This window comes from Balaenoptera musculus, chromosome X, assembly GCF_009873245.2.
Source record: "Balaenoptera musculus isolate JJ_BM4_2016_0621 chromosome X, mBalMus1.pri.v3, whole genome shotgun sequence".
NCBI lineage: Eukaryota > Metazoa > Chordata > Mammalia > Artiodactyla > Balaenopteridae > Balaenoptera > Balaenoptera musculus.
Window position 1 is genome coordinate 4,159,803 of NC_045806.1, and position 20,150 is coordinate 4,179,952.

Sequence of the window (20,150 nt, forward strand, 5' to 3'; positions counted from 1 at the left end):
CACGTCCTTTGAGCTGTTTTGCAGATACTGAAACCTCCATCAGGGAAGGAGTTAACTGCATGCTGCCCACCAGCACGGAGACCCCAGACCAGCTGGAGCCAGAAGGTCGAGGATGCCGACTCCCGATGACCTCATCGCCAACCAATCAGAACAGTGTCCACCGGCTGATCACACGGCCCGCAACCCCCCTCCCTTACACTGCCTTTTAAACCCTTTCCCTGAAATCCATCGGAGACTTTGGACCTTTTGAGCATGGGCTGCTCGTTCCCCTTGCTTGGCCCCTGCGATAAACACTGCATTTTCCTTCACTACAACGTGCTGTCAGGAGACTGGCTTTGCTGTGCGTGGGCGAGTGGACCCATTTGGTTCAGTAACAACCTCACAAATAATTCAGTATGTACATATGTGTATGCATGCAGGACTCTGTGTATGTATATAAGCACCTCCGTGTAAGTATGCATGTTTGAAAGGCATTAATACGCCCGTCTGATAATAAATTGCCAGGAGGTAATGTTAAAAAAAGTCAATCCTGAAATAAGAGGAAGGTCACATCTGGATGCCTAGATCCACGGGACTCTTGTCTCTTTCGGTGTTTTCTACCGCTAAATTGACCATCAAAAACAGAGAAACTCAACAGAACGCGCGTGACAGATTTCACTCCTTCTGTCATCAGTGTCCCTTTTGAGTTCTGGGAGACCAGACTCAGCTAACGACCCGAGAGTGTCGAACGTATACGCTGTGCCATATTCTTTAAAGCTCTCACCGCACCTAAAGCTCACGACAGCTGTACAAAGGAAATACCAACCACGTTCTGTAAAAGTCAGCAAACTAATAGGTCCCTCATGGGGGGCAGAGAGCCCAGTAGTTTGAATTCAGCTCCTTTTAATCTTCACAAGACTGACTGCCCCTAAAGCCAGAAAGTGCAGGATTTATCCTGTGTCTCCCGAAATCACTGGTAAGCTAAACCCTCTATGCCTTGGATTGAGGAATTAAGAGTCTCTTTCTATCACTTACTGCTTAAAAGAATGCTCTCCAAAATCGTTTTCAGTATCCGGGGGGCAACACGGTGTGGTGGGTGAGACTCTGGGCCGTGACCTTGGCCCCGCTTCCAGCACCCACCCGCCACCCCGCCCTGCTAGGTCTCCCTATGCGGGAACCTGCTCGCCCCGTCTCAGGTCTCTGTCGTCTTCGGTCTCAGCTCCCGGGGCAGAGCCGTTCAGGGTTCCACCTGCCTGCTCCTGACCCTCTCTGTGAGGAAGGGCTTTCTCCCATGTTGGGTCACCTCTTTAGAAGGCGGGGCCAGGTGCTTCTGTCCTCCTCAGAAAGCCCAAAGGGAAACCTCTTCCTCATCCTTCCTCTCCCAAGTCAGGAGACGGGTGTCTGACCTCAGCTACACTCATCCATTCACCCTCCCCGAGAGCCATTTTCTCATCCTGGCCTCATCTTCCCATCCTCGCCCGAAACAAGGATTCCTACCCATAAAACACTTATGCGGTACATGTGAGGACACCCCCCGGGAGATATAATCTTACGTATGATCTCATCTGACGTATGATCTCAGGATGGAACGAAACGTGCTTTCTACTGAATTTTCAAAGGGACTGTCATTCTTTTTGGAAAGGATGAAGGCGTTCACAGGTCTGAGAGTTCAGGCAATGGCTGGGCATCGCCCCTCGGCGGAGGCTTTCATGAGCTGCCCCGTGAAGGCACACAGGCCGGCAGGAGGGAACAGAAGAAAGAGACCCGACGCAGGTTTGGCCGGAGCCTGCTTCAAGGGCCCCCTGTCTGAGGCACGCTGGCTCTTAATAGCTGGGGAGGAACGTGGTGAACAGGACACAGATCAAAGTCAAGGTGGCTCTATGGGGGACAGAGGTCAAAATGTCCACTGAGCAAAGAGACCGGGGGAAAAAGGCCGATATTCTGGGGTGGCACCTAGAGCAACAAGCACATGATACCCAGGAAAAATGCGGAGAGATGGATAATCACCCATTTTGTTTAAAACCCACTGTTAAGAAGGCAGGCAGTGAATCCAGGGAAGATCTGAGCATTCATGTCGTGTCAGGAAGGGTGCCCAGCAAACTGGTAAGACTTTGAAGCAGACGCCCTCCGTGTTCAAACCCTAATCACTCAGTTCACCAGAGGGGGGACCAGCTGTGGCTTCGTGGAGAGCCTTGCCAAGCTTTCCGAAATCTGGGCACGTGAGAGGCAGCAAAAGCCTCCACGGAGCTCCCTCATATAGAGTTTCCTTTTGAAGATAAAGGATGTGGTTCATCTAGAGAGAGACAAAGTGAGAAACAGAGATCAGTAAACAGAAAGAGAGACACAGAAACAGAAACAGAAACAGACAGAGAGAGACACACAGACAGGCAGACCCTGCGCACGTGGGGGTCCAGAAGACATTTCAGGCATCAGGCACCACCTCCCATGCTTCATATTTCCACATAGGTTATGTTTTGTCTCAGAATTAAACCGTCAAGCTCTGCCCAAAGCATTTTTTTTTCCCCATGAGAGTTCAAACCATAGGTTTCCAACATGCGTTTCCGCTCCTCCAGCCGTGTCATCCAGCAGCCCATCTAACTGGTTACATCGATTGCAAACCATCGGTGGAAAAAAACAGCCACGGGGGTCTCCAGAGGAGTTCTGGACTGAAGGAGTGCGTCCTAAATCCCACGACCCTTGTCTAGACCAAGAGTCAGAAACCATTTTTAGTTTTTTAAGGAACCTACATACTGTTTTCCATAATGGCTGTAACACTGTAAAGCAACTATACTCTGAGAAAAATTAAAAAAAAAAAAAGAGTCAGAAACCACATTGCCAGGTGACCGCAGGGATCGTGATCGAGCTTTCGTAACCCGGCAGTAAATCAACTCCATGTGTTCCGGCCGGAACTGACGGGGCTGCCAGCTTCGCACGGGAGTCCCTCTGCATGGGACTATCTCTGCCACAAGCGTAGGGCTGCGTGCTACGCCGGGGGCTGCTGTGGTCTGCACACTCAGGGGACTGGACACCCTAGGCACGACCCTCACTGGCTGAGGATATTCACTCCCGCTTCCTCTCCCCCGAGCAGGTTGGCTCTGAGGTAGCTACTACCAGTCTCCCAGGGAATCTGCAGTTCCACTGAGACCCACTGGCCCCCTGGGGTAGCCCTCGTGAAGGCACTTATTGGTGTGGGAGGTTGAAGTCTAAGATGTACCCCGAGATCCCTTTCTGCTGGTGTAGAGTGCCCTCCTCTTGAGAATGCGTGGGACCTGTGAATATGGTGAATGTCACTCTCTCTCTTTTTTTTTAACCTATTATTATTATTAGTTTTAAGTTGTGGTAGAAAACACATAACATAAATTGGACCGTCTTAACCATTTTTCAGTGTACATTTCAGTGGCATTAAGTATATTCACATCACTGTGCCATCATCACCACTATCCATCTCCAGAATTTTTCCATTTCCCGAAACTGAAAATCCACACCCATTAAACACTAATACCACGTTCCCCCTGCACACAGCCCTGGCAACCACCATTCCACTTTCTGCGTCTATGAATGGGATCCTCTACATATGGCACTGAAGTCGAATCACACAATATTTGGTTTTTTGTGTCTGGCTTATTTCACTGAGCGTGATATCCTCCAGGTTCACCCACGCTGTAGCCTGTGTCAGGATTTCCTTCTTAGGGTTGAATTTTATAAAAACTGCGTTTTGTTTATCCATTCATCTGTCAGTGGACGCCTGGATTGCTTCCACCGTGTGGCTACTGTGGACAAACATTACTTCTGTAATACTGTGGTTTGATTTCTACCCCCATACAAAGCAATACCGAGGCTAAGGGGGTGGGGTAACTTGTGCACACAAGCCAAGAAGTAGGCCCCAAACCCAGGACTGTCTGCTCGCACCCACTACCCCTTCTCTCTCCATCTTTCTGTACTTTTTATTCCTACAGAAGGGTGCTTTTGTTGTTGTTGTTGTTTTGTTGCTGTTTGTTTGTTTCAGCATGAGGTTCAATGATATGAATGCCACTGTCTCGACTAGGTTTCTCACTGGTTGACTTTTGAGTCCATCAACTACCCTGGGTGGGCCTGACCTAATCAGAAGACGGTAGAGTCAAAAAGATAGGATCCTACAGGCCTGGAAGAAAGGAAATAGCCATGATGAGAAACGACCAGGGGCTCATATGGCAGGGACTGCAGGAGCTGAGTGTGGTCCCTGGGCCACCCTGAGCAAGTTTTTGTTTTTTGTTTTTAACCTTGGTTGTACCATTAACATTCACACTTTGCAGAAACTTGCTGCCCTGAATGGTAGGGAACTTCTCAGGCTCCTAGATGTCTCCACTTTAGGTCTATATTGTTATGGGCAGTGTGACTCTGAGTGTCCCATAGGAGAGACTATAATCCCCCTCGCCGCTTTCCTGCCGTGATTACTGACTCACCCCGGAGGAAGGTGGTGTGGCAAAGGCTCCTAGGTAGAATCACGGTCTCCCCAGTCAGTGCACTCTGCACTAAGCTTCAGCGGGTCCCCGGTATGGACAAGTGTCCATATAAAGAACCTTGATAACCTCAGATCCAAAGAGCGTCGATGGACCTTTGTGAAAACCATGGTGCCCGTCCAGGGTGGGCGGCACGGCAGGATCTAGATGTTCTTTTTTCTCAAAGTAATCACATACCTTGAGGTGCAAGGTGTGAAGTAATTAAACTTGGTTTTGTCGCAACATGGTTCTGTGACAAAAATAAAAAATAAAAACAAGAGGGTGGTGTGAAAACCAAGCTTATTTTCAGCTCTGTGTTGTTGATCATCTGCTCTCACCCCGGGGTCCTGTGTGGCATCATCTGATTTCTTTTCCGTGCAAAGAAAACAAATGAGAAGCAGTTCAACCCTCCTGGTTTGCCAGCCCCTGATTCTATTTCCGCGTCTTTGTGCCAATGGTTGAAGGATTTCAAGGGCCTCTGGCAGCACCCCAGTGATGGGGGGTACGGACCATATTTGGGATTTTCAGAAAGGAAACAGCCTCTGTGGCTCTTGCAATTCTTTAGTTTGGAAGGCAGCCTATTGCCAAGACCTGGGAAAGAAGTGCTGGTGTCATCAAGATGCCAGCATTGGGCTTTCTGTGTGTTTCCTGTGACTGCCACAACTCATGACCACCACCTGGATGTCTGTAAACAAGAGAAGTGCATCCTCTCCCGGTTCTGGAGGCCAGAAGTGCAAAATCAAGGTGTCCGGAGGCCTGCACTCCCTGTGAAGGCTCTAGGGGAGGGTCCTTCCTGGTTTCTGGTGGTGGCTACAATCCTTGGTGCTTACTGGCTTGTGGCCACCTCACTCCAACCTCTGCCTCTGTCTTTGCTTGTTCTTCTTTTCTGTGTATCCTTCTGTCCAAACCTCCCTTTCCTTCCTCTTATAAGGACACCAGTCACTGAACTGAGGGCACGAGGATGATTTCCAACCAAGACCCTTAACTAATGACACCTGCAAAGACCCTCTTTCCAACTGAGGTCCCATTCTGACATTCCCAGGGACATAAATTTGGGAGAGGACCCTCTTCAATCCACTACGTGATGTCCCTCTCCGTCTCTCTGTCACCCTTCTGTGGCTCTCACCTTGTCCTGACCCCCAAGGAGCTGAGAGGTCGTCTCTGGCAGGAGGAATAAAGAAGTCTGCTATTCCCAGCACAGCCTGTTATTTATAGAGTGACACTGCTCGGGGATCACACGCCTGCCCCGAGAGCCCTGGGATCACACGTCAGCCTCAGACATCAGGACAAAAGTTAAAACCGGCAGCAATGGGACGGGGACCTGGCATCACCATGCCCGGGCTGGTCCTCCTCTGATTAATTAGGCCGACGGCGAAATACCAGGTCTTACGTCCCCGTAACCGGGTATTGTTCTCCCACGAAAACGTATCAGCTCTGCCAGAAGCTTTGCCCCAGTTCCTTCTCTTCTCATTTGTGTTTTTTACCTTCAGGTTGGAAGGACACTTAGCAGTCCCCCTTCCCTGCTGAGCTCCTTTCTGGGAGTGGGGTCCCGGGAATCCGCAGCGCCTGTCCATCAAAGGGACGCAGATACAAAAGGTCTGCTCAGGGGCTGCCAGCCAAACCCAGGGGGGCCGTTCCGGTGCTGAGTGCACATTCAGGCTGGATTATCTCCGCTTTGGGGGACACTGGTAGACAGCAAAGGAATGTGTCTAGGACGTCACGAGATCTCGCGGCTGGTGGGCAGAAAGCAGTGGTGCTGGCAGCGACATGCCAGCCACGGCACAAAAGCAAAGAGAGACCCAGTGTATGTTCTGGCTGAGGAGGAGAAACCAAGGGTGATCTCTGCGGAGCCGGGGGGGACATAATTGCTGGTTTCATCTTCAGCGGGTATTGATTCAAGCCAACTGAATGACACTCAGGCGTGCACGGAGGTATCACGGTGATGGAGGAAAGTGTGAGAAACGCGGGGCATTTTCCTGCCTTTCTGGTAATAGATACCTAAGCAAACATGATAATCATAGTGATTGCGGTAAAGCTGTGTGCATGTGTAGTGATTTTCTTTATAGGATCAGAAATCATGGAAGTGCTGCATCCACTCCTCCCCTTGGCTTAGAGGGACTGCATCCTTTTATTTCTCCTCACGTGGGCCTGCATCTTCAGAATCCCATCGCTCCAAAGGTCTACCTGTGCTCTTGTCCTCCCGGACTGCTTGAAGATCAGCCGCCATCATGAACGACACAGTAACTATCCAGGGCCAGGAAGTTCATGACCGACCGACTACTTCAGCGGAAACAAACAGGCATCAATGTCCTTCACCCTGGGAAGGCAACAGGACCTAAGACACAAATTTGGGGGAAAAAACTAGCCAAAATGCATATACAAGACCACACCAGATGTCATCTTTGTATTTGGATTCATAACCCATTTTGACGTTGGCAAGACAACTGGCTTTGACATGGTTTACGATGCCTTGGATTACCTGGAGAAGAATGAGCCCAAACCCAGGCTGCAAGACATGGCCTGTATGAGAAGAAAAAGACGTCCAGAAAACAGCGAAAGGAACTCAAGAACAGAACGAAGAAAGTCAGGGGGACTGCAAAGGCCAATGTTGGTGCGGGCAACAAGAGGAGTAAAGATTCTGCCGTGACTGTATCTGTGGGGATGCGAGCAGCCTTTTCATGAGAGGATTAATAAACTAAGATCTTTTACATGCCAAAAAAAAAGGTCCACCTGTAATCAAGTTGGACGGCTTTTGCGGCCTTGAAAGTGCTGACTTGACTTGGAGGTGCAAACTCTTATCTCCCCACTCAGATCCAAGCAGATGTGTGGTTAGATCACAGAATCACCATGTTTTATTCCCTCATTCATTCCTGCATCCATCCATTCAGTATTTTCTGAGCACATGCTACTAAGATGTTGAACATTTATGGAGGGTCAAGCAAGTGTAGGCAATGAGCTAGGAGCTGGGAGGATCGAGTGCGGTAAGATACATGGTTACAAGAGAGAAGTCATCCCGCAAGGTGCAGCCTTTGGGGAAGTAAAGCAGGGTGGCCTGAGAAAGGCTGGGAGGACAGAGGAAAACACCTAGAGAATGTGACTTTAGACCCAAACAATAACTGAGAGGAGAAGAGGAGAAGAAGCGAAGAACATTCTGGGTGGAGGTGTCAGCCTGCCAAAGGCCTTGAGACATGTATTAGTCAGGATAAGCTAGGTTATGCTGCTAAAAAAAAAATAATCCATAAAATATCAGGAGCAAATTGCTACAAAGCTCCATTTCTTTTTTTTTAATATATGTATCTTTATTGGAGTATAATTGCTTTGCAATGTTGTGTTAGTTTCTGCTCTACAACAAAGTGCATCAGCTATATGTATACATATACCCCCATATCCACTCCCTCTTGAGCCTCCCTCCCTCCCTCCCTATCCCACCCCTTAGGTCGTCCCAAAGCAAAGCTCCATTTCTTACATCACAGTCTGATGGGAGTCATGGGGTCTCCCTGTGTCCTGGAGCTACGTTATCTGGAGCATGTGACCTCCAGAAACACCTTGCAGGGAAGAGAGAGAAGGAGGACCAGTACTGGCTACTTGCCACCTGCACCTGGAAATGACATGTGTGCCCTCTGCCCACAGCTCATCAGGCAAAACTAGTCACCTGGTGCTACCTCCTCACATGGTAGTCTAGGAAATACAGGTGAGCACATGATATTTGGTGAGCTAACTGTCTAAGCTACGTGCTATGAATGACTTGTACCCCACCAAATTCATACGGGACTGTATATCGCCGTAATGTGACTGTATTTGTTTGTTTGTTTTTCACATCGTTCACACCTATACTGCAAGTTTGGAAATGCATATTTTCAAGCAGCTGTACAAAAGTATTCATGAAGAATGCATAATCTCTGAAAATTGTGAAAACATCCCTGCTACCAATACATTTCCAAATACAAAACTGACTACCATATTGTTACTTTTGTGTAGCAGGAGAAGTTCATGTTCAAAACAGATAAAATTCTTTAGGTGTGAATGGTATGAATGACATTCTTCTTTTTTTTTAAATTTCTTAGTCGTTTGGGATCCTTAAGCATGCAAGCCTCAAAGAGGAGGGTCCACGAAGGAACCAGGGTTGTCTTACGGCATCCAGTACAAGTATGGAACGCTTCACGAGTTTTGCAAATTTGCGGGTCATCCTCGCACAGGGGCCGTGCTCACCTTCTCTGTATCGTTGCAATTTCAGTATATGTGCTGCCGAGGCGGGCACCCTCAAGTGGCTGTATCTGGACGTGGGGTTCTGCGGGAGGTAATCAAAGTTAAATGAAGTCATGGTTTGATGGGATCAATGTCGCCCAGAGCTCTCTCCTTCTCTCCCTCCACTGTGTGAGGACACAGCGAGAAGGTGGTCCTCTACAAGGCAGGAAGAGGGTCCTCACCAGGAACCATCTGGCAACGTTGACCTTGGACTTCCAACCTGCAGAGCTGTGGGAAAATCACCTTCTTTTGTTGAAGCCGCTCAACCTATGGTGTTTTGTTATGGCGCCCGAGCTGACCAGTTATCTGTCACACCAGGCACGAAGAGGCTGGCTACTTTGGGAGCTGAGAGTCAGACTGAAGGCCTGGGGGCCAAGGGAGTGAGAGAGAGTATTCCATCAAATGAAGCTGGAACAAGCGTGGAAGCCCATGTCATGCAGTGTCACAGGGCCACTGTGACAAGTGCTTCAAGCGTAACAGCAAGAGAGCAGAGAGGTGGCTTTTGCAGGTTTCAGAATCTCTCCCATAAGCCAGAGTGGATCTAGGGACCGTCTTCTTGAGGATGAGCAAGGTGGCTTAGGTGGGGCGGTGGTCATGGTCATAGAGGGAGGTGGGTGGGTTGAAGAACTTTCAGGAGATGGAGGGATGGTACCAAGAGATCGATTCTATGCTGGTGTCGAGCAAGAGAGAGGAGTGAAGGAAATACCCCACCTTCCTAGCCAGAGCACTTGTGGCGGTGCCCTTGACCAACATGGGAACCAGGGGTTCCAGACAAGTCTGCTACTGGACACCAGTCTAAGGGAGGGAGGATTTCCAGTCAGAGTATCCACAACGCACACCACTGCGGGTCTCTCACTGTCACTCTGTCAACACTTGTTGTTGAACAAATGGATGAAAACAAACAGGAACGTTAATAAAGCACACGCCTTCCCCATGGGTTGTGTTCCTGGTGAGGGTGAGAAGCAAGGAGAGAAGTGCATCTGTAAATTAGTTGATGAGGAAATTCCTGTACGGTCCAGTGGTTAGGACTTGGCGCTTTCACTGCAGGGGCCCAGGGTTTGATCCCAGGTTGGGGAACTAAGATCCTGCAAGCCATGTGGCACGGCCAAAAAAAAAAAAATTCAAACCATAAGTTAATTGATGATTTCACGGATTTAGTCTTTAGTAGCATGTTGTTCAGTCTTAGTCTCACTTCTTTTTCTGTGGTTAACTTCTAGTTTCATGCCGTTCTGTCACGGATTTAGTCTTTGCACAGACATGTAAGTTACCTCTTACGTGCCAGCCGGGCACTGTGCGAGGCTCCAGGGCTTTCAAAAAAAAAAGTCAAATAATATGGCCACCTTCCCCTGAGTAACTTTATAGTCTAGAAGCGGAAAGGGACAAATAAATAACAGATCATGACGTGGTATAATGACAACTAGCGTGGTGTGGTCAGGATGCCGGGGAAGAGCTGAGAAGGGGCAGCTAAATAATTAGGGCTCGGTAAGCTTTAGTAAAGACAAACAATATTGAAGGTAGTTTTGTTGAAAGAGGAGGAGTTGGATAAAGAATGCGGGATGGGTGGTCCAGACAGAAGAAAGGGCAGAAGCAAAGACAGAGAAGTGTAAGCCAGCAAAACTCAGCAGAGACTCGTGGCTGAGGCTGCAGGTAGGGCTGGAAGCTGCCGACCTTCAGAGTGCAGGTGAAGAGTCAGGACACAGAAGGCCAAGGGCGTCACTTGGGAGAACTTCCCTCAGCAGAGCGATGGAAGTTAGAGGGATGAGAGTGACTGGAATGTTAGAGAAACACACTGAAAGCCAGACGGAAAGTACACTGGAGAAAGACAGTGAGTTAGGAAGCTACAGTGGCAATCTGGGTGGGAGGAGCTGAGATCGTGGCTGAAGCCCAGGGCTGTAGACATAAAAGCAGAGAGAAGAGAGCAGACTCGAGGGATATTAGAGATCAGCACAACCTAGGATTAATACCGGGCTCGGGAAGTGTGGCGAGTGGGATAAAAATGTCCAAGTCCTAATTTCTGGAACCTGTGAATACGTCACTTTACGTGTTAAAAGGGGCTTTGCAGATGGGATCAGGGCAAAGACCTTGAGAGGAGGAGATGGTCCTGGATTATCCAGGTGACCCGAAGTCATCCCAGGGGTCTTTAGGATTGAAAAAATGAGGCAGGAGCGTCAGAATCAGGGAGAGATGAAGACGGTATGGTGTTGGCTTTGCAGGAGGAGAAGGGGGCCATGAGGTAAAGGATGAGGGCATCCCTCTAGAAACTGCAAAAGGTAACTGTTGGATCCTTCCCTTGGCCCTTCCTTAGGGAAGCAGTGCCAGGGACAAAGACAAATTGTCTTTGACACACATGGAGCTTGAGGAGGACATGCGTGGAGGGCAGCTGGATATTGGCCCAGAGTCCTGAAGCCAGATCTGGGCTGAGGAAACAGAGATGGGAGCCGGGCTGCAGTTCGGGCTGTTGGAGCCCGGCTCTGAATGCATGCATGACTGTCCGCTGGCTGTAGAAAACCAACACTAGCTGCATCGGTGCGAGGCGACTGATCAACCGTGTGCGGGCGGCCTTCTCACGCTGGCTGACACGGATGCCATGTTGTTGAGGGTTCGGAGGAGCACAGAAGAAGTGAGAACATTTGGGGAAGCATCAGTACGTACGTGCCGAGCAGTGTATTATGTACTCTGCATGCAACGCCATTGTCCTCTGGTTGCTTCAAGTATTTTAATCCATCAGTCATTCTTTTTCCACCCAGACAAAATCTTCCTAGCCTCCTATAAACGTGTCGTCAAGTCCTTTGCATCTTGAACACCAGAAGAAGTCCCTGTACGTTAGGGACAGTGGCCGCAGAGGAAGACAGGCAGAAGCGCCATCAACACAGCAGTGGCTGCAGAGGGAACAGAGCAGAGCTACGGGAAGGAGGTGGCGAAGGAGAAGAGGCTCACCTCGGCATTGCTCTGTGGTCGCAACATCAACAGGTGCGCTGTCTTCTCCAGTTTCAGGTTTGTGCTACGTGGCTGACTTGAGGTTTGCCGGATACTGGACTCCTGCAGGCACCCTAGTGCGCCCCTGCGTTTATTCATTTCCAGGTAGATCCTAGCGCAGGGACGGACGGTGGGCACACGCACACACACACTTATTTACCCCCCATGCCATCTACATGTGCAACACGACTTTGGATATTCTCAGAGTCCTTTCAACTTGGGCAGCCACTCACGCTCCCGGTAGCCACAGTCACCAGGAAGCCCTACTGTCCAACACCCGACTCAATCTGATCATTCACGCTCCTTGCCTCAGCCTTCCACACCTATGACTTCACAGGCCCTGAAACAAAAGACAGTCTGTAGGTTCTAACGTGGTCTGTATTTCCTCATAAAAAAAAAAAAAAAAAAAAATAGAAGAGGGAGGAGGGGGAAGGGAGGGCTTTGCCTCTCTCTAGGGCAGGGTTCCTAAACTCTGGCACTAGTCCGAATCCAGCCTGCCGCTGTTTTTGTAAATAAAGATGTATCGGCATAAAAGCAAGCCCAGTTGTTTATGTGTTGCCTGCGGCTGCTTCCATCCTGCAATGGTAGATCTGAGAAATTATGAAGAGGCTCTACAGCCCTCAAAGCCTAAAATGTTCACTAACTGGCCCTTTATAGAAACTGTCTGCTGATGGGCCCTATAGGGAATCAAGTCTTGTAGAGCAAAGAGGGTAGCCAGTTTCCTCCTCTGTGATATGTTTTAGATACAGCTGTTTAGTATTTTCATGACTGTTATGATATTGATTACATAACCAAATAATAGAGAACAAACTTCAAGGCATTCACAGGTGCTGAGGAGTAGAAAGAAACAAAAAGGCCAAGCCAAGAGCAATGAAAACAGACAGAAAGAATGATTTCTACCCTAAAGAAGAATAAAACACTGAGAAAAAATATCCACTTCCGTAAGATAAATCTCTTCCCTACCTATAAAACGTCTGCTTGGACAGCTAGATAGAAGCTTCTACTTATGTTCAGATATGCCCAATGTGCTCAAAATCTATGTCAGGATTCTGACTCCAATATCCTTCTCCAGCATTCTTCTCTGTGATGTGAAGCTAATTAAGTCTGGCGTCTTTGCAGTTCTTGAAAAAGATTATTGTTTTAACCGTATCTAATAACACCTTACGGGCCTTTTGCATTGAAAACAAAAATATATTCTCACCTGAAAACATCAATATATATTCTACTACAATGTGGGTATTAATTCTCTGTGTATACAGCAGCAACTTAAAAATGATTTCACTTCCTCTAAAATTTGATTATGTATTTGAACCCAGCCCACTCCAGCCTTGCTATGAAAATGGTCTGCTATGGTGCACACATGTCTTTCTGGGGCATACACAGCATGAGAAAATTTCTGTATTGATGCTGGGTCAGACCTACAAATTTGGGTGATTTAATATGCCTCTAATTAGTTAAGATCTAGTGAATACATTTTTGCAGTGGTTTCTAATTGAATCCACGTTTGAGTGTATGTTATGTCAGGTCCGAGAGGTGGATGTCAGCTCAGAGAACTTCGGTAATATCTTTTTTTTTTTTTTTTTTCCCATTCTTTAGCTCCTGCTTTGTGCATGATAATACCCTTCAAGAACGCAAAACAGTACAGTAGCTCTTCTTCAGTGCCAGACCTTAACAACCATAATCTTCAGCAAGGAATTCAGGGAGAATTACACTTTCAACATTTTACAAGGTCATGGTGTTAACAGTCACGTCCATTTTTCTTCATTTGTCTTGAACGTTCTAACTGTTGTATATTACCAGGCCATCCCCATTTTCCTATTAAAATGCGTATTAGGATATTGAATATTCAAGTATTATGGGGTAAAATTTTTTTTCTATTTCTGGAAAATGGACCATTGGGATTCGTTATTCAATGCTAACGTAAGAAAAAAAAAATCTCATTTACTCAATGAAAAGAAGAAAGTCGTCATAGACAAACGCGCATGGGGCCTGGGATTGGAGTGAGAAGGTGAAAAGCAAAGCAGAAGTGTCCATGGTACCAGAAGGTTAAACAGGGGAGAGGAAGCAGTTAACACAGATGGGAGACTGAGTCTTTTTCACCAAGGCTGCCTTAGGCATATAGATGTGTCCAACTGACTCTTCACGTAATAAATTTCTCTGTTCTCCACTGTTCTTTTTTTCAAAACTAAATTCTTTATGAAGAAAAATACAAAGTGTAATGGAGGGTGTAGAGAAAGAGGCCAAAATAAATGAAGAAAGGCAGTATGTTTCTGGATGAGATTATTCAATAGTGTTTACATGTTATTTTTAAAATTAATTCTTATTGGAGTATAGTTGCTTTACAATGTTGTGTTAGTTTCTACTATACAGCAAAGTGAATCAGCTGTACGTATACACATATCCACTCTTTTTTGGATTTCCTTCCCATTTAGGTCACCACAGAGCACTGAGTAGAGTTCCCTGTGCTATACAGTAGGTTCTCATTAGGTATCTATTTTATACATAGTATTGTTTATATGTCAATCCCAATCTCCCAATTCATCCCATTCCCCCGTTTCCCCTTGGTAAGTGCTATTTTTTTTTTTTTTCAAAATGAATGTATGTTTGACACAAAGCTAATGAACGTCACCATGGAACTTTTTGGTTTGTTTTTCGGGTCACAAAATTATTCTTCTGATCATCTGGAAGAATAAATGTACAAAAGCGTCCTGGCGATTTTGGGAAGAAGAGTAGTGGAGGATGGGAGAAGGAGAACGAATTATCCTGCATGTAAATCTGCAATTATTTAAACAGCGTGATATTAGAACAGCCACGGAGAGACTGATTGATAAAAGTAAGAGGCACAGTAAGAAACACACAAAAAAGGCATGAGTGTTTTAGACAACCTGGTGCAAAGTCATGAGTATCTGGGTTGGCTACTTAGGGAACAATAAAACTCATTTCCCCCCTAATTAAACACCGGAATTAAATATAATTGTTAGGATGCCCGCTTCCATTTCAGGACAGAACAATGCTCTCATACTCATAATCAAAACATATGTTTGAAACATACTTTTCCAAAAAAAATCATAATTTTTTATTATAAAAAAGGATTTGTGAAAAGCTCAGGACACAAAGGAACCCAAGAAACTAAATTCCAAAAAGTAGCAAGCTCCTTCCAGGAAAGACAAGACTCCTGTCGGCTTTGATCTTTGTGGAAGTGGTCAGGGTGGAAGGACCCTGTTGTAGGTAAGGGTAAGGAGGAAGGAGGAGTAAAGTTTTAAAGCACGAGGGCTGGCGTGTTCGATGGGAAATATGAGGGAGTCCTAGTCTCAGTACATACTTCGACCACCTGCTAAGTGTTTCCCAAGAGTCTCTGCAGAGGAAAGAGATAGTCTGCCCCATGTGGGTGAGGCGGGAAGAGAGAGGAGATAAATACCATGAGTTCTCGCCCAGGTTCAAGGCAGCCTCTTTCAGAAGGTAGGAATCAGGGCAGTGGATCTGATGCAAAGTGTACTCGGGCATGCCTGGGCTTCACAGGCTATTAGACAGCAACCCTCCAAAGACAAAGGCGGTGTCACAGGGTGGGGGGACTTCTCCAATGTGAGAGACAGAGCAAAAAGACACCCCAAATAGCATCCTGGCGGTAAGCGGAGAGACCGATCTCATGGTTAAGAGAACTGGGGACTTCACGGAAAAGCACAGAGATATCTCTGGTGCCTTACCAGTGCCAGATCCCAAGCCTGACTGAAGATGAAGTCCCAACACTGTCCTCAAAACTTCTGAAGTCAACAGTGACATGAGTCACAGGGAAGCTACTGTATTGTCCCAAAGACCTCAGAAGGTCTCTTCTCTGTTTCCCCAGGCTCTCTTCTCTTTGCATTTCAGTTTGCAGACTTTCTATTGGGGTCAGAAGTGAAAGAACAAGAATGGGGTCAGGAGGAGGCTTCGAAGAGATAATAACCGGGAACTTTCCAGAATCGATGAACGATGTTGACGCATAGATGGATGGTTTCAGCAAGCCACAAACAGGAGAAACACAAAGGAAATGACACCTGACAATTTCCTAGACAACACTGAACACCAAAGATGCAGAGTGAATCTCGAAAGCAGCTAGGGAACAAAAAGACGTTATCATACACGAGCACGTGACATTCTGAATTATGGCTGACTTTTCACCAGAAGAAACAAAGAGGCCAGAAGCAATGGAAAGATATCTTCAAGGTGATGAAAGAATAGTATCAACTCAGAATTACAGATCCCGTGAAAATATCCTTCAAAACTGAAAGTGGAATAAAGACATTTTCAGGTACAGTGAACATGTAGACCCATTCCACAAGACATGCTAAAAAATACAAAAATAGGGCTTCCCTGGTGGCGCAGTGGTTAAGAATCCGCCTGCCAATGCAGGGGACATAGGTTCGAGCCCTGGTCTGGGAAGATCCCACATGCCGCGGAGCGGCTAGGCCTGTGAGCTACAACTCCTGAGCCTGCACGTCTGGAGCTTGTGCTCTGCAACGGGAGAGGCCGCGACAGTGAGAGGCCCGCGCACTGCGATGAAGAGTGGCCCCCGCTCTCCGCAACTGGAGAAAGCTCTCGCACAGAAATGAAGACCCAACACAGCCAAAAATAAATAAATAAATAAATATAAATAAATAAATTAAAAAAAAAAATACAAAAATAAAACGTCTGCAGAAAGAAGGAAAAAAATACCAGACAAGAGCCCAGTTATGCAAAAAGAAAAGAATAGCAAGCAAAAGTGTAAATATCTGGATAAATATAAAATAGCTTTCTTTAAAGTATCCATGTTGTTCAAGTGTCTTTTAATAAGCATTCACTGTTTAAAACAAAAATGACAAGAATGTTTTGTTAGATGTATAGGCCATGTAGAAGTGGATTGCAAAATAATGAGAATGTAATGGGCAGGGAGGTATTTCGTGCAATTATTCTACTGTAAGGTCCTTATAGAGTTTGCGCATATTTCTGAAAGTATAATTTTTTAAGGTGCACTCTGCTACATTAAAGATAAGTGTTGGGGTGTCTAGAGAAGTGCTTTGCAAGAGCTAGAGGGTAACGAGACACCCAGAAGCTTCCTTTGTGTCTTCCCAAGTAGGGTAATTTTGCTTCCTTTTTCATATTTCTCTATTTTCCAGATTTTCTACAACAAATGTAAACATTTTAGAATAAATATTTTCAGTAAGTTCATTGTCTTCTTGAAGGGCTTTTTGTACCTTTTTTTCCCCAGAATTGAGATCCTTTACCAGCTTGTATATAAAATGTGCTCTTCTAAATGATTATCCCAGAATTGGCCTCGAAAGCAGTTCAGAATAAAACTAAATATTGTATTAGATTCCCATAAAACGATTCTAATTGGGCATGTGCTGGAACAAATAGATTGTGAAAATTATTAACACGTTAGTATTTTTTCTTACCACAGTTCCCCCCCCCATCCACGCGAATCGTCTCTCTGTCCTGCCTGTTAGTCACTCGGTAGCCAACTCAGTTATCAGATCAATGTCGCTGTAACCCAGTGCTTCTGTTCAGGACACCCTTATTTTACTTAATAATGGCTCCAAAGCACAAGAGTAGTGATGCTGGCAATTTGAATATTCTCTCATTGTGCCTGATTTATAAATTAAACTTTATTGTAGATAGGTACATACAGGAAAAAAACATAATACATATAGGGTTTGGTACTACCCGTGGTTTCAGGCATCCACTGGGGGTCTTGGAACGTGTCCCCCATGGATAAGGGGTGACAATTGTATATGTAAATATACAATATATATACTGTATTCCTAATATATATACAATATATATACTGTATACCCAATGCAATATGCTGTATTCTTAATATATATACTGTATTCCATATATATATGTAGATATATAGAGAGAGATATAGTATTCCCAATTATTTGCTAGATTGACCCAATCCGTCTTGACTTTTGCACCTCTGCAAAGCACATTGATAAGAATGGACTTTTCTGATATTTCATCAAAGGCTTCCATCTTCCAGGGACACACTAGAAAATCTATTATACTCTAAGTTACCCAGGACGATAACCGGTAAAAAATAAATCTCTCTGTACCCCACACCTTCACTCCATCAGAAACCAAAATAGTGCTATGTTTGCTCTTATCTGACCTACTTTAGTGTCGAACCTATAACGACCTAAATTCTTAAAGTCCTAGGCTTGCAAGGAACTTTGGAGGGTTTTCCCAATCCATCCTCATAACTTTACTCAGAATCACACCTCCGCTGTGCTGGATTCATCAAGGCTACGCAAGGATTTTCCACCACTAACTTGGGGCTGTCTATCAGATTTGAGGAAGGTGTATGGCTTTCTATTTTCTAGTCTGAAAAGTAATACAAGAATTTTATCTAATAACGCTATTTGGTTATGTAGTTATAGAGGCAAAGAAGGATAAAGCACAGGCCACTTGGAATTGTAATTTTATCTGTCACACACAGTAACTCTGTAGGTACTTTATGGTACCCATTTCTAAGCATCACGATTATACTGAAAGCTATTAAAGAAGTATAAACATCCTTAAAAGGCTACCAGCTGATCTGGTTGCATGCCAGCCTGGTGGATACCCAGGTCCCCAAGTTTTACTTCCTTTCCTCGGACACGAGATGTTCACGTAATTCTTTCCAGTACTTATAAACCTGACCCCTTCCTTCATCTCAGCCACATCCTGTTCTCAGCCTTCCCTCTCTCCCCAACTCCGACCCGTGATTATCACCTAACTGGCAGGTTCCAACCATTTGCCTTCAACTCAGAATTCAGAGAACCAGCCCTGACTTCCGAAAACGTGGCGCATGTGTCTCGTAGGCACCGAAAACTCCGTCATGCTCAGGATGGAAGTGATCGTTCTCCTCACCAGCGTTCCTCCCCTCCTGCATCACTTCTCATGAAGAATCAGCAGGCTCCTTGGATTCAAACATCCAAATACTGTGTGTGTACATAGGTTTGTGTGTGTGTACTTTTTTTCAACTTCGTTCATGTTCTTAATTTCTACTGCAGACCCCCAACTTCAATCCACTGTCTCCTGCCTGTACTGTTGCAGAAAACCCTTAACTTGGTAGGTCTAATCCCCCTTTGCTTGTCCCTAATCCACTGTTTTCAAGAAAGTCTGAGGGACATTTTTAAAACAAAACTTGGATTGTGCCACTATGCTGCTCAAAATCCTTTCAGTATGTCTTTTTGTAACATTAGGATGGAGTCTAAAAATGTTCAGAATGGCCTATAGGGCCCACGGGATCATTCTTGCCCCTACCCATGTCCTCCAAGACATCACACCGGAATAATATAATGTTCTTGAAGAGACAACAAAGCTTATACATGGAGTCAACTTTAAATGTTTTTCAGGATCTAAGCAGAGCTCCTGGTGTCCTTTTTCGTAGCTGAAAATTGAACTTGCAGGTGGTCTTTGCTGAGACAAGTGTAGGATGGCCTGCTGCCTATTTCCCAAGAGAAGGCAGTCAGATTATGAGTTCAGATCACAAGCGTGTTGCAGAAGACAACTGGAACACCTTGGCATGAATTCTAGAGGCTGAAGATTCGTCATGGAATCAGAAAGACTTCCTCTAACCTGCTCTGCCCTCTCCTCACGCCATTCCACAAACCCTCTGGCCACAACATGGGACATCACCACTTTTCACCATGTAAAATATCCACATATGGGATGGAGAAAAGTAAACAAAAAGAGTCTTATGGAGATCATGCCCCCAAAACAATATTGACCACTGTATGTGTTTGCTGGGGCTGCCGTAACAAAGCACCACAGACGAGGCAGCTTAAACCCAGCAGACATGTATGTCTCCCAGTCCTGGAGGCTCGAATGTGAGATCCAGGCGTGGGCAGGGCTGGTTCCTCCTGAGGCCTCTCTCCTGGGAGTGTAGACGGCCGTCTCCTCCCTGTGTCCTCACGTGGTCGTCCCTATGTGTGTGTCTGTGTCCTGATCTCCTCTTCTTATAAGGACACTAGTCCTACGGGATCAGGACCCACCCTAGTGACCTCATTGTACCTTAGTTCCCTCTTTAAAGACCCCATCTCCAAATCAGTCACATTCGGAGGTCCTGGGGGCTAGGACTTCAACATACGAATTGGGAGGGGGGCGGGACAGAATTCAGCCCCTAAGAACCACTGTAAATGTCGCTGGAATTCCCTATGCTTTGTCCGACAGCCCGCCACTTAGCATTATGAGAGCGATGAAAGCGTTCTGATAAATGAGTGTGGCCCTGTGTTGATCTTTTGATTCATACGGCAAGCTTGGAGACATAACTGATTGACCCGAATTCCTATGAATGTGACGTGATGACTGATCTTGGCTTCTGAGTGTTCCGAGTGAGGGTATTAAGCTGCGTTGGATGCATGTGACTGTGTGTGTTGTATAGAATGTCAATGACCATCGGTGACACTGGCTCACCATTTTATCACCTGGATTCACTTCTTCAGAACGTTGAATGAGAATGCGTCTCAAAAC

General features: G+C 46.1%; 1 non-coding gene and 1 pseudogene across 1 annotated transcript; one reads left to right on the forward strand and one right to left on the reverse strand.

The window, feature by feature from the left end:
• The first annotated feature begins 6,685 nt into the window (after positions 1-6,685).
• LOC118888928 lies at positions 6,686-11,529 on the forward strand (annotated as a pseudogene).
• Positions 8,609-8,715, reverse strand: LOC118889308. The gene has a single exon (XR_005018453.1). It is a non-coding gene; the product is annotated as a U6 spliceosomal RNA (small nuclear RNA).
• Positions 11,530-20,150: the final 8,621 nt, after the last annotated feature.